Source organism: Elephantulus edwardii, unplaced genomic scaffold (assembly GCF_000299155.1).
Source record: "Elephantulus edwardii isolate Elephantulus edwardi_28Jun2011 unplaced genomic scaffold, EleEdw1.0 scaffold00034, whole genome shotgun sequence".
In the NCBI taxonomy this organism is placed as follows: Eukaryota; Metazoa; Chordata; class Mammalia; order Macroscelidea; family Macroscelididae; genus Elephantulus; species Elephantulus edwardii.
The window spans coordinates 10,988,128-11,002,998 of record NW_006399784.1 but is presented as its reverse complement, the minus strand read 5'-3'; positions in this window follow the sequence as shown (position 1 = coordinate 11,002,998).

Below are 14,871 nucleotides of genomic sequence, written 5' to 3'. Positions count from 1 at the left end.
TACATTCTTCTGGTATTCCCTGCTTTCAGCTAATATCCATCTAACATCTTGAATGTTTTCCTCTCTTTCTCTGACTTTTTAACTTTTTCAGCAGGATGTCTTATTATAAGAACAGGCCCACTGTAACATACACATATTCATACACATTCATATGTATATGTACAAACACATACTAGTAGAAGAGTTGGAAGATAAAGCTATGGAACATGCTAAGAAATAGATAATAGCAAAATTGGGACTGTAGTTCATTTTATTCCTGGTCCATCTATAGCCACTTTCTTATGATAAGTAATTTGTCAGTTACATAAAATTCTGTCATACATATCTAGCTTCATTTTGATTACCAAGTCTTTATTTTCAGACTATTAAACCTTCTTTATTTGTTACTTTTGCAGTTAAATTGCAGTTATTATCAATCATCTTGATGTATGTTCCATCAATTTAAGACTGCAAAAGTTGGTGAAATCCTCAATATTATCGTCTTTGTGGTTTATCTTAAACATAAGTTCTATTTTATGTCTTATATCAATTACACATCAATTGATTAAATTACTGAGACCCCTTAAATCACCTTTATTCTCTTGTTCTATATTTCAGCCACACTAGACTTTTTCTTTTATCATGTGCACTTCTTCCTTCTCTGGTATTATTTCTTTAAGGACAAATATGTTTAGTTAGTCTCTTCCTCTGTAACCAAATTGTAATCATTTGTAACCAAATGAATATTTTTGCAAGTTGCTCTCCAAAAAAATTGTGTATTTGTAAAAATGTATATTTTCTCTTTCATACTAAATTGTAAACGTAATACATTCAAATAAAATTAATTCTCTATCATTAAATTCTCTACTTTGAGACATAGTAGGTACTCAGAATGTTTTTGAAATGTAAATAAAATGAAGAAAAATTTTATTTGTGTAGCTTACTAATAAACGAAATGTTTTTATTTACCCTGTAAGGGAAGGAATTTATTAGGAGGCATAATGAAAGAGTCTTTCTAGTGATCCATATGTTGTTGTTAGGTGCCGTCGAGTCATAGATGACTTAGTGACCCTATGAATAAAAGTCCTGAACACGTAAAACTTTCATTGTTTCTCTAAGTTCATAGAGTTTCCGCAGGCAAGTTATTTTGGAAGTGGATGCCATTCCTGCTTCCAGTGATCCACATACAGTCACTAAAACTAAAGACAACAGAGGTTGTTTGAGTTGAGGACTTACACTGAGTTCTTCTTTAATAAATAGAGATTGACAATATCTGGAAATAGCAGATGGAAGGACTTCTTCCTCAAACTTACTTCTTCTTTTCTTTACACTGGCCACTTCTCATCTCCCACACTAAATTGACCCCTGAGATGGAAAAGACAGGGTAGAAGACTGGATGATAAAGCTTTAGTAGCTCTCTTATATATAACTGTAATAAACTTCTAGAATGAAACATTTAGACCTCTTAATTTACCTGACAGTGAAGTGTTAACAGTGGAAATGCTCCTGGACTAAGTACTACTTCCTGAGTTTCATTCTAATAGCCAGGTTTGAGGACGTGTTATGAGTTCTATGCTTTATCATTTTTATTAAAGCAAGGTAGACTCAACTCCAATTATTTCATCAAAACTGTTATGGATCCTTCAATATTGGTCTTTGGTAAATTTGAGCTTTAGACCAGAATATTTTTTTAAACAGATTTCTAACTGAGATCTTATGGTTGAAAGGTCAGAACTATTGAAAGTCAATCTCTCAGGACTGAAATAATTAGTAGTTTACTTCTAAATGAATGAATATTTATTAGTATATCACATTCAAAGAAATGCCAGAAGTTCAAGCTGTATTTAAAAGAGTTTGTGGCACCAGAGATATCATTGTTCATTTTAGATGGATCATGGATGAAAAGCAGAGAATGTCTTTGACATTCAATGTCAATTCAGTAAGTCAATGACTTGTTGACTATGCACAGGATTTTGTGTGGATAATAAAAGAACAGTATGGCTAACATTGAAAAGAATAAGAATTTTAGACATTTAATTGTATTTATCTATACTTAGATCAAGAAGCTGTTGTCAGAACAGAGCAAGGGAACACTGCATGGTTTAAAATCAGAAAAGGTAAGCATCAAGCTTGTATTCTTTCTTCATAGTTATTCAATCTGTATGCTGATCAAATAATTCATGAAGCCAGACTCTATGAAAAAGAATGTGGCATCAGAATTGGAGGAAGACCTACCTGCATTATGCAGATGACATAAATTTGCTTACTGAAAATGAAGAGAATATGAAATATTTGCACAGAAGATCAAGGACTACAGTCTCCAGTATGAAATTTCATCTCAACATCAAGAAAACAAAAGTCCTCACCAAGAGACTAACAGTGAACGTTGTGATACATGGAGAAAGAATTGAAGCTGTGAATGATTTCATCCTGTTTGGATCAACAATTAATATCCTAGGTACCAGTAGTTAGGAAATCAGGATATGTATTGTATTGGACAAGTCCACTGTCAGGTATACCTCCAAAAATGCTGGAGAGAAAAGATGTCAGTCTGAGGACTAAGTGTGCATGATTTAGGCTATGTTCTTCTCAATGACCTGCTATGCATCAGAGAGCTGGACAATGAATAAGGATAATAGAAAAGAGTCGATGCCTTTGTGTTGAGGTGCTGGAGAAGAGTGCTGAATATCCCACTGACTATAACAAACAAACAAATATATTTTGGGGAAAGTACAGGCAGAGTGCTCCTTGGAGACAAAGAAGGATAAACTTTGTGTCCCATACTGTGGGCATGTAGCTAAGTGAGGCCATTCCTTAGGAAAAGACATCGTGCTTGGAAAGATGGAAGGTCAGAAAAGAAGAGGAAATCCACCAAAGAGATGTATCAACCCCATGACTTTAAGCAATGGGTTGTAGTGTCAGAGATGATGAGGATGGCACAGGAAAAGGTAGATTTAAATTAGCCTGTTCATAGTGTTACTATGAGTTGTATTCAACTAGATTACACCTAACAACAAATTTTTTTTTAAAAAGGGAGAATATGTTATATCTAACTTTATAGTTATTCTTGTTCAGTATGTTTGTAAATTAAAAATGTATACATAATTTTAGTTAATATATTACTCCAAACCACCAACAAAACGATTGGAAACCTATTTGTAGCAAAGGGAGATTTGGTGGTCTAAGAGGCAAAGAATCGCACTGCTAACCCAAATTCACCAGCTTCTCCCAGAGGCAGAAAGATGAGCAGCCACCTTTTGTGAAATATATAGCCAATGAGAGGGTCATGAGCTATGATCTCGCTCTGCTTCAACAACAGTGAACGACACTGCAAATTCTACTTCAGATACAAAAATCAGTAGGCACAGAACCAGGCCTCAGTTATTCACTATCGAATGTGGGAGGCAGATACATAATAGCCACAATGCATTTTAAGAATTTTTCTAACAGAAAATAATCATGGATTCTGATGGAAAAAAATAAAGAAGTAGTGTTTAACACAATCCAAGAAGTCTTCATGGGACAGAACATTTAGGTTGATGCCTAAAATTTGGGAAAAATAAATAATTTTTTTAAAAAGGCATCAATACAACATGGGAAAATCATATGTTAAAGAGCTTAGCGTATTCATTGGCCAACTATTAAAAGCTGGAAAAGTAGAAGTATAGGATTGATGATGGAAAGTGATTTAAAAAAATAACTTGCACTAGAATTTATCTTCTATGTATAGACTTGAGGCTATATTGAAGAAAATGAATTAATTTACATTGTCAGATTATATAAATGCAATGGTGTCTCAATTTTTACTTAATAAGAAATAATTCTCTTTATGATTACGTAATAGATCTAATTTGAAATGAAATGACTACAAAGAATCTCATCCAGTGAACGTAGCATAATTATCACATCTAGTTTCTCACCCTTGTTATTTTCGTTTGTCTTATTTTAGATATTATGACAGGTTTATGAATATTGTGATACTGGCAAAGATTCAGGGACCATTTCTTTCTGTGACACATAGAGTTCCTTCTAATAGGTCAGAGTTGACTTGACAGTACCTAGCAACAACAATTACATTTCCATATTAAATTTTAAATATTAGTTTGTTTGTTCCATCAGAAAATCATAGCATAAGTAAGTTTCTTGTTTAAAAAGATCAGGACATTTTTATTGGTCCACATTCTTTCCTGCTAAATACTTGAGCTTTTAACACCTGGAGAACTTCCAGCAAAGTTATGTATTCTGTAACTCTATAATTTAGAGGTGGTTAATGTTACTCATTTAAAAGTTAGAAAATTTGTATAAGATAAATTTTGGAGGCTATCAAAACACTTATAGTGGGAAGTGGCCTAGTAGTAAGGAACGGCTCTGCAAACCCAAAGGCAGGTGGTTAGTATTCACCAACAGCTTTAGGGGAGGAGCATAAAAAATCTCTTCTCATGAAATTTGCTGTCTCTGAAAACCTGCTGGAGGGTCAGCTATGGGTTGGTTCTGACTGGGCAGCACACAACAATAAGAACAACAAGGAGATGTATTACACTGTGTAAATCGACTCTAAGGGAATTTATCTCTGAAATATTGAAGAGCAATGATGTCAGTTTGAAGACTAATGTGTCAATCCATCTGGTTGAGGGTCTTTTCTTTTGCCTTCAGAGCATGATGTCCCTTGCCAGTGAACAGATGAAGAAAATCATCAACAATCTCAAATACTTCTCTGACACTACGATTCAAAAGCATCAATTCTTCTATTATCCTTATTCATTGATTCATTGTTCAGCTCTCAGATCATAGAAAGGGACCGAAAAGATCACCTTTGCAAGCTTAATATTCTCCAAGGAATAGCCTTTTCCAGCAATTCCAAGGTGAAGCTTAGTCATCTTTGCCTCCAAGGAACATTCTTCCTGTATCTTCAAGAGATACCTGTGTTTTGTTTTCCTTTTGGCATTAGATGGGATATTCAGCATTTTTCTCCAACACCAAATTAAAAGGAATTAAAAGTATCAGTTCTTCTTTTGTTATCCTTATCCTTTGTCTACTCCTCAGGTGCATAGCAAGTGATTGAAAAGATCATGACCTGAATCAGACACACGTTAGTCCTCAAACTAACATCATTGCTCCTTACTAATTTGGAGAGATCCCTGACTGCACACTTTCACAGTGAAATATGTCTTCTGATCTCCTAACTGCTGGTACTAAGTATGCTGATTACGAATTCAAGTATAGTGAAGTAGTTGACAGTTTCAGTTTTTTATTTCATTTGTCAAGAGATTGCCTACTGGTCTAGTGGTGTTTTTTTGTTATTGTTGTTTTATGTTGAGATATAATCCACATTGAAGGCTATATTCTTTGATCTTCTGCAACAAGTGCTTCAAGTCCTCCTCACTTCCAGCAAGAAAAGCTGCGTCTTCTGCACATTGTAGGCTGTTGACGAGTCTTCCTGTCATCCCATACCACATTCTTATTCATGAAGTCCAGTTTCTCAAATATTTTGCTCATTATAATAGGTATATAGAAAGAATACAAATCAGATGCACACTTTTCTTAATTTTACATCATGTAGTGTTGCTCGCTTGCTGTGTTCAGCATAGCTAGCACATTCCATCTTAAGTGAAATTTACTAGATTAAACACTTTGTTGTTGTATGTACCCCAGTTCATTAATCTCAGCATTGAGTAATTTAAAATCAATAGTTTAAATCTATTGTTTAAGTCATTTCTGTATCTTTTTTCTATTTTGTTTTTAATAGAGTGCGGCAGTAGAGTGATTTGTCAAAATGACTTTACTGGTCATTTATTTTTTTACCTTCATCATAAGACTGCCTGAGCTTATACTAATGATATGAATGAGGTGAATAGCACTTTTTGTAGGACTTATGGTGAGAGAAAGGGAGAGATGTGTTAATTGGTGGGATGAAAAAATTGTGCATGGCTGATACAGGGTTTTGAGGCTGACGACACACTTAAGAAGCCATTTTGAGTGAAGAATTGTATCCTATTTCCAACTGAATTTGTAGCCTATAAGTTCCTCTAATAAACCCCGTAGTCAAGAATATTACTTGTGAGTTCTGTGTGACCATTACAATGAATTAGTAGACATAGCAACAGAGCAGCAAAAGCCCTGGGAAAGAATGTTGGTGTTATAATTCACAGTTGTTGTTTACTAGTGAGTCAGAACTGATCCATAGCTGACCCTCAGATGGATTTTCTGAGGCAGTTAATCACACAGGAGGAGGTTGCCCATCCTTCTCCCTCAGAGCAGCTTGTAGACTCGAACCATGTGCCTTTGGAATTGATGTCCTCGACCAACATATCTGACTTCATGGGAATATGGATATTGTAGATTGGAACACCTTCTCCTTGTGGTGATTTTGGAGATCAGACTCCACTGTCCCTATGTTTTTACAACACACTTTTTCTTAATGATTTTTGGATATTGTTTATATTGATGGAAATTTAATTATCTTAAATATGATTTTTCCTATATCTATATGTTTTAGTCTACCACTGGACCTTTTCTCTTTATGATGATTCTTTAATCAACAAAATTTTAACTTTTTACAGTTTAATTTATCATTTTCTTTTGTTTTATGGTTTCTGAGGTTTATGTTATACTTGGAAAGCCTTTTTTGTTCCTTCATTTAAAAAACAAAACAAAACAAAACAAAACAAAAACCTCTTATGTCTTACACTTTTTTTTTTTACTCTTAAATTTCAATACACTTAGAATACCATTAAGATATAAAGAAGAGTTTAAAAGTTACTTTTTTGTACATGGCTATTTCAGTGATATAATGTAAATTTGTTGGATAATCATTTTCTATTTATTCCCTAAACTGAGGTATTTCTATGAATCTCTTAAGCAGGTAGTTAACCTTTTCTTTTGCTTTATAAAAAATCAATATTAAATTTACTCCTGAAAATAATTTGCAAAGCCTAGCATTCATTTCTGTTTCTAAATCTTTACAAAACTTGTACATTTTATATATATGTGTTTGCAGATTTCAACATAAACTGCTTTGAGCCACATCCTCTTTTGAGAGTTAATTTTTCTTTTTTCCTTATTATTACAGATTTTAGGTTTTAAATAAAGGCATTTAAAGGTTTATTTTGTTCATTTATGTTATTTTACAGTAATAATTCATTATGTATAAGCTACTAGAGCTCTGGTAGCTTAGTGATTAAAGAGATGTACTGTCATCCTGTTCCGAAGATGATACAACCTTGTTTGCTGAAACTGAGGAGGACCTGAAGCACTTGTTACAGAAAGTCAAAGATGGTAGTCTTCAATATGGATTGAAGCTCACCATCAAGAAGACAAAGATTCTCACCACTGAGCCAATTGGCAGCATCATGATAGATGGAGAGGAGATTGAAGTTAACAGTTCCAGCTTGTTCACCTCCACTATCAGCACTCTTGGCACCAGCAGTCAGAATATCAAAAGCCAGATTACACTGGGAAAATTGGCTGTCAAGGATTTCTCCAAAATTCTGAGAAACAGCAATGTCAGTGTAGAGACTAAAGTGCATCTGATCAAGGCCATGATCTGTGCAATTACTTGCTTTACATCAGAGAGCCGGACAATGACTAAGGATGGTAGAAGAAGAATTCATGCCTTTGAGTTGTGGTTCTGGAGAAGAGTTTTGAACATATCATGGACTGCCAAGAAAACAAATAATCTGTTTTGAAGAGGGCGAAAGGAAGTTTCTCCTTGGAGGTTAGGATTTTGAAGCTCTGTCACATATACTTTTGGCATATGGCCAGGAGGTATTGATCTTTGGAGAAGGACATCATGCTCAGAAGGGTGGATGGACAGCACAGGAGAGGAAGGCGTCAGATGAGACAGATTGATACCTTAACTACGGTAATGGTATTAAGTGTGTTAAAGTCAGTGAGACTGACTTAGGACAGGGCAGGCTTCAGAGCTGTTATATATAGTTATAAGTCACAGGTGACTCAAAGGCATATAACAACAACAACAAATGCCAAGTTAAAAGGCTGCATTTGGAACTCCCCAGCTGTTCCATGCTGAAAGATTTTCATTTTCAGCCTCTTAAAATCCATTAAAGTCTCAGCTATGATTCATCTCTGACTCTATGCACATAAACAACAAAAATTTATATAAGTTATCAACTATATTTATGTAATTTTTACTATTCTGAGTTCTTGTTTTGTGTGTTAATTATTATTTTTTCCTCTTCTTCACTAAATTACCTCCTACTTAAATGGCTTTTTTTGTTTTTTTGTTTTTTTTTAAATTTCCTATCCATGTTCTTGGAAGACTTTACTCTGGGTCTCTGCATCTTCTTGCTGCCTGTGCTGACGGCCCACATGCGCAAGTAATTGCAAGGTTTTGAGTCCTGTGCTTTTTTGGGCTTGTGTTTGATGTGCAGTACTGCTCTTCCTCCCCAAGAGTGAGGTCCTTGAGGCTCGGCCTAGATTTAAGGCAGGCAGTGGCTTAAAACCCCAAGGAAGATATTTTTTTTTAAAATTAATTTTAATGAAAGCTGCACTTTTCTCCCTGCCCACCCTCTACCCTCCAAGTAACTCTTCTCCTTGAAAAGTAAAAGAAATACTCTCGTTTTTATGCAATCCCTCCCCCCAAGTCCACTCCACTGTGCAGCCTTCATTCTGGTTTCCTATCATGACAATAATACTCAATCATGTATCCCTTTTAAATAGTTCTTTCCCTCATCTATTTTAATACAGTGCACACCATTCATCCCCTCCTTTTCTGTCTTCCCTCAACCCCGATGTCAGTCCCGTTTTACAACAGTGGTACTCTTCAGTATTTGTCTTTTTGTGATTGAGATATTTCACTCAGCATAATGTCCACCAGGGTTATCCATTTTTTATAATATTCCATGAGTTCCTTGTTTTCAAATGCAGCATTGTATTCCATTGTGTGAATATACCAGAGCTTCTCTATCCATTCGCTTGTTGATGGGCACTTGAGTTGTTTCCAGCTCTTTGCTGTTGTGAACAAAGCTGCAATAAACATGTGTGTGCATATATCTGCTTGGGTGGTGTTTATGGTTTCTTTAGGGTAAATTCCCAAGAGTGGAATTGCTGGGTCAAATGGTATTTCTATTTACAACTTTTTGAGAAAGTGCCATACAGCTTTCCATAGTGGATGCATCATTCTACACTCCCACCAAGAGTTTCCAGTTTCTCTGCAACCTCACCAGCATTTGATGTCTGCTGTTCTGTTAAATTTTGCTATTCTTATTGGTGAGATGATATCTCATAGTTGTTTTGATTTGCATCTCTCCTAGAGCTAAGGATTTTGAACATTTCTTCATGTGCTTGTTAGCCATCTGAATGTCTTCTTTGGTGAAGTGTTTGTTCATATCCTGTGCCCATTTTTCAATTGAGTTGTGTATCTTTATCTTGTGATGATCGAGTATTCTATAAGTTCTAGATATAAGTCCCTTATCTGATATGTCATTACCAAACACTTTTCCCCAATCTATGGCTTCTCTTTTTACCCTGTTGGAGAAGTCTTTTGATGTGCATAGGGATTTGATTCTTTAAAGGTCCCATTCATCTATTTTATCCTCTCCTGGTTATAGATTTTTCAGGATGCTTGGAAGACTATTTATGTTGTGTATTAGGATTTCTAGAGTTCTTCCAAGCTTTTCTTTAATGAAGTTTATAGTCCTTTGTTTTAGTCTTAGGTCCATAATGTACTTTGAATTGGTCTTTTACATGAAATAAGGTGTGGGTTTTGCTTGAGTTTTCTGCTTATAGTTTTCCAATTTTACCAATACCATTTGTTATAAAGGTTGTTGTTTGCCCACTTAACTGATTTCATCTCATTGTCAAAAATCAGTTGACCATAGGTAGACAGACTGATTTCTGGATCCTCAATTCTATTCCATTGATCTATGTGTCTTTTACTGTACGAGTACCATGCTGTCTTAACCACCACGGCAGTGTAGTAGGATTTGAAATCAGGCAGTGAGATGCCTCTGACCTTGTTTTTCTTTTTAAGGAGTGCTTTGCTTATTCTGGGCCTCTTTCCATTCCAAAGGAAATTGGAGATTTACTTTTCTATCTAGTTGAAGAATGGAATTGGTATTTGTATTGGGATTGCATTGAACATGTGAATTGCCTTTGGCAGTATTGTAATTTTCACAGTATTAAGTTTTCCTATCCATGAGGAAGGGATAGTCTTCCACCTCTCCAGTTCTCTTTTTGTTTCTTGTAACAATGTTTTATAATTTTTTTGAATAGTTTCTTTGTGCTTCTGGTTAGATTTACTCCTAAGTATTTAATCTGGGCATTAGCTCTTGTGAAAGATACGTTTTTCTCAGCTCCAGTTCTGTCGTCTCTTTGTCACTGTCGAGAAATCCAGTTGAGTTTTGTACATTGGCTTACTGGACAGAAAGTTACGCTACCAAGCCTAAGGTGGATGATTTCAATCTGCGGCCCTCAGACCTGGTTCAAATTGAGTTTTGTTTTTTTTTTTTTTGTCAAACATTCTTCTAGGTGGTATAGCACTGGTCTGTGCATTGTTGTACAGTGGTAATTCGTGGTTGCTGTGATGCAAAACCTTGACACTGATGTACCAAATGTTATAATGGTTCTATGGTGGACAGTGTTTGGTGGTGCTTTCTGATTAAAACAGGCTTGGAAGCAGGAGTGTCATCCACTTCTGAAATGGCTTGTCTCCGTAAACTTTATGAACAGTCTGAGGTCTTTCGTTGTAGGGTCGCTATGAGTTGTCTATGATTCGATGGCACCCAACAACAACATTCATGAATACAATCACCTGGCTAACTGACTGGAAGAGATCCGTATTTATTTTCATTCAAAAAAAATGGTGCCCCAACAGAGTCTGAAAATTATAGATTGATATCATTAATACCACATGTAAGCAAGATTCTGCTGAAAATGATCCAAAAATGATTAGAACAGTACATCAGCAGAGAACTGCCAAATGTGCAGGTTGGGTTTAGAAGAGGCCATGAAACTAGGGATATAATAACCAATGTTACACGGATTTTAGCTGAAAACAGAGTACAGGAATGTCTATCTGTGTTTCATTTACTATGCAAAAGCATTTGCTTGTATGAATTACAACAAACTGTGGCTGACTCTGAGAAGTAAGAGAATCCCAGAATATTTAATTGTGATCATGTGAAACTTATACTTGGACAAAAAGACAGTGATCAGAAAAGAGCAAGGAAACACTACATGATTCAAAATTGTTGCAGACCGAGGGTCAAGTAATTTTATAATTATTAATAATGAGACAAAGAGCCAGGAATGAGATAAAACAGAGAGCCTAAAACAGGGGGCCAGAAGTTCTAGACTGAAGCTTCTCTGTATCTTTATTGAAAATTATTTGGAAGTAAATTACAAAAAGAATTCAATGCAAAGGAAGCCAAGCTCTTTCTATTGAAAACCTTCTACTTGACTCAGGAGGGAGGGGTTAAATCTGGTAAACCCTTAAGGATTGCCTTAGTGCCTCAGGGTGAACTCTAGCTCAGGAAGAAACATTCCCTCTGTAGGGGGCCCCTAGCTATCTCCTGTCTACAGGGAACAAACAGCTCATTTTCTGTGATCTGCCACAAGAGAAATCCTAACTTATAAATATGTAATTCCTTCGCTTCCTGAACAATGGTTTTCATATAATATTTGGTATAAAGTTTGGCTTCCCATACAAAATCAGGAAAGGTGGTGTATTGTAGGAATGCATTCTATTTCCATACTTTTTTAATCTATATCTGAGACAGATCATCCAGGTGGCTGGGCTCTCTGAGGAGGAATGTGGAATCAGGATTTAAGGATGACTCATCAACAGCTGCATTCTGGATATGACACAATCTTGTTTGCCCAAACTCAGGAGGGCCTGAGGTATTTGCTTTAAAAGGTCAAGGACTACAACCTGCAATATGAATTGAAGCTCAACATCAAGAAAACAAAGATTTTTACCACTAGGCCAATTGACAACAGCTTCAGCTTGTTTGGTTCCACAATCAACACTCTTGGTACTAGCAGCCAGGAAATCAAAAGATTTTGTCCTGTGCCAATCGCACTGTCTCTGACACTCCCATCCCAATTATCCCAGTCACTGAATCAATCCACCTCATAGTGGGCCTTCCCCTCCTGCGCCATCCCTCCACCCTCCCAAGCATGATGTCCTTCTCCAAGAACCGGTCTCTCCTCAACAACATGTCCAAAGTATGTTAGACGGAGCCTCAGAAAATCGAAAGAATTGCTATGGGAAATTCTGCTGTCACAGACTTCTCCAGAGCACTAAAGAGCAATTATGTCAGTCTAGAGACTTAGGCACCAGTAGCCAGGATATTAAAAGGTGCATTGCGATGGGAAAGTCAGCTGTTAGGGACCCCTACAAAGTACTGAAGAGCAATGGTGTCTCTCTGGATACTAAGGTGTGTTTGATACAGGCCATGGTCTTCACAATCACTTGTTATGCATCAGAGATTTGGACAATGACCAGGGAGAACAGAAGGAGAATTGATGCCTTTGAGCTTTGGTGTTGGAGAAGAGTATTGAGGGTATCATCGACTGCTGGGAAAACAAACAGATTCATTCTGGAAAGGGTTAAACTGGGTGGCTCCTTGGAGGCAAGGATTCTGAGGTTCCGTCTAACATACTTTGGACATATTGTGAGGAGAGACTGGTCCTTGGAGAAGGACATCATGCTTGGGAGGGAGCAGGGACAGCGCAGGAGGGGAAGGCCCTCTATGAGGTGGATTGATTCAATGACTTGGATAATCGGGATGGGAGTGTCAAAGACAGCGCGATTGGCACAGGACAGAGCGGAGTTTAGGGCTGTTGTACATAGGGTCACTATGAGTCGCAAGCGACTCGATGGCACATAACAACAACAGCAACAACAGAGACTTAGGTGCACCTGACACAGGCCATGGTCTTTGCAAATACTTGCTATGCACCAGAGAGCTGGACAACGACTAAGCATGCTTTGAGATGTGGTGCTGGAGAAGATTATTACTGAGTATAACATGGACTGCTATGAGATCAAACAAGTCCATCCTGGAGGAAGTTAAACTGAGATGATCCTTGAAGACAAGGATTTTGAAGCTCTGTCTGACATTCTTTGGGCATCTTGCAAGGAGTGACTAGTCCTTGGAGAGGGACATCATGCTTAGGATTGTGGAGGGACAGCACAGGAGAGGAAAACCCTGGCTAAGATGTATTGGCTCAGTAACTACTGTAACGAGGGTAGGTGTGTTAGAGACAATAAAATAGGCTCAAGGTAGAGCTCCAAGCTGTTGTACGTAAGGTCACTGTAAATTGGAATCCACCCGAGGCCACATACCAACAACAATGAAAATATCCATAAATAAGGGAGCTCTAGTAGCCTAGTTTGCATAAGAACAATCAAATGTTTTGGGATTCCTGTTCTCAGAGTTAGCCACAGTTGGTAGTGATCCACACAGTCAAAAGTCTTCATAGTCAATGAAAAACAGATAGACATTCCTCTGGTACTCTCTGCTTTCTCCCAAGATCAATCTACCATTAGGTATAATATTCTTAGTACCATGGCCTCTTCTAAACCCAGTCTGTACATCTGGCAGTTTTCTGTTGACATGTTGCTCCAGTCGTTTTTGCATAATTTTCAGCAGAATCTTGCTTGCACGTGTTATGAATAATATTGTTTGATAATTTCTGCACTCTGTCAGGTCATCTTTCTTTGGAATGGGAACAATTATCTATCTCTTCCAGTCAGTTGGTCAGGTGGCTATTCTCCAGATTTCCTGGCACAACTTAGTGAGCACATCTAAGGCAAAGTCTGTTTGTTGAAATATGTCAATTGGTATGCTATCAACTCCTGGAGCCTTGTTTTTTTGCCAGTTCTTTCAGAGCAACTTGAACCGTTTCCTTCCCTACACAGGCTCTTGCTCATATGTTGTTCCATGAAATTCTGCTGTGTCAGCCAATTCCTTCTGATACAGTTACTCTGTATATGTCTTCCATTTCTTTAAATGCTTCTTGGATTATTTAACATTCTCCAAAAGCATCCTTAAGTATTGCCACTCATGGCTTGAATTTTTTTCATTTCTTTCAGCTTAAGAAATGCTGAGCGAGTTCGGCCCTTTTAATTTTCTGACTCCATCTCTTTGCATATTTCATTATAATACCTTTCTGTGCCATCCTGAGGTTTAAAATTAGGAAGGGTGTCTGCCAGGGATGTGGTTTGTCTCTATACCTTTTCAATCTGTATGCAGAACAGGTCATCTGAGATGCTGGGCTGTATGAGGAGGAATGTGGCTTCAGGATTCAAAGATGATTCAACAACTTCTGTTATGCAGATGACACAACCTTGCTTGCTGAAACTGAGGAGGACCTGAAGCGCTTGCTGTGGAAGGTCAAGAACTGCAGCTTTCAATATAGATTGAAGCTCAGCATCATGAAAACAAAGATTCTTACCACTGGGCTGATGGGCAGCATCATTATGAATGGTGAAGAGACTGAGATTGTTTACAGTTGTAGTTTTCTTGGCTCCACAATCAACACTCTTTGTACCAGCAGCCAGGAAATCAAAAGACAAACTGTATTGGGGAAGTCTGCTGTCAGGAACCTCTCCAGAGTACAGAAAAGCAAAGGCGTCACACTGGAGACTGAGGTGTGCCTGATCCAGGCTATAGTCTCCACAATTGCATATTATGCATCAGAGAGCTGGACAATGACTTGCGATGATAGAAAGAGAATTGATGTTTTTGAGCTGTGGTGCTGTGGAATAATGTTGAATATACTATGGACTGTTAGGAGAACAAACAAACAGGGATGCATTCTATCTCCATACCTTTTCAACCTATGTGCAGAACAGATTATCTGGGAGGCTGGGCTCTATGAGGAGAAATGTGGGGTCAAGATTGGTGGACGATTTATGAACACTCT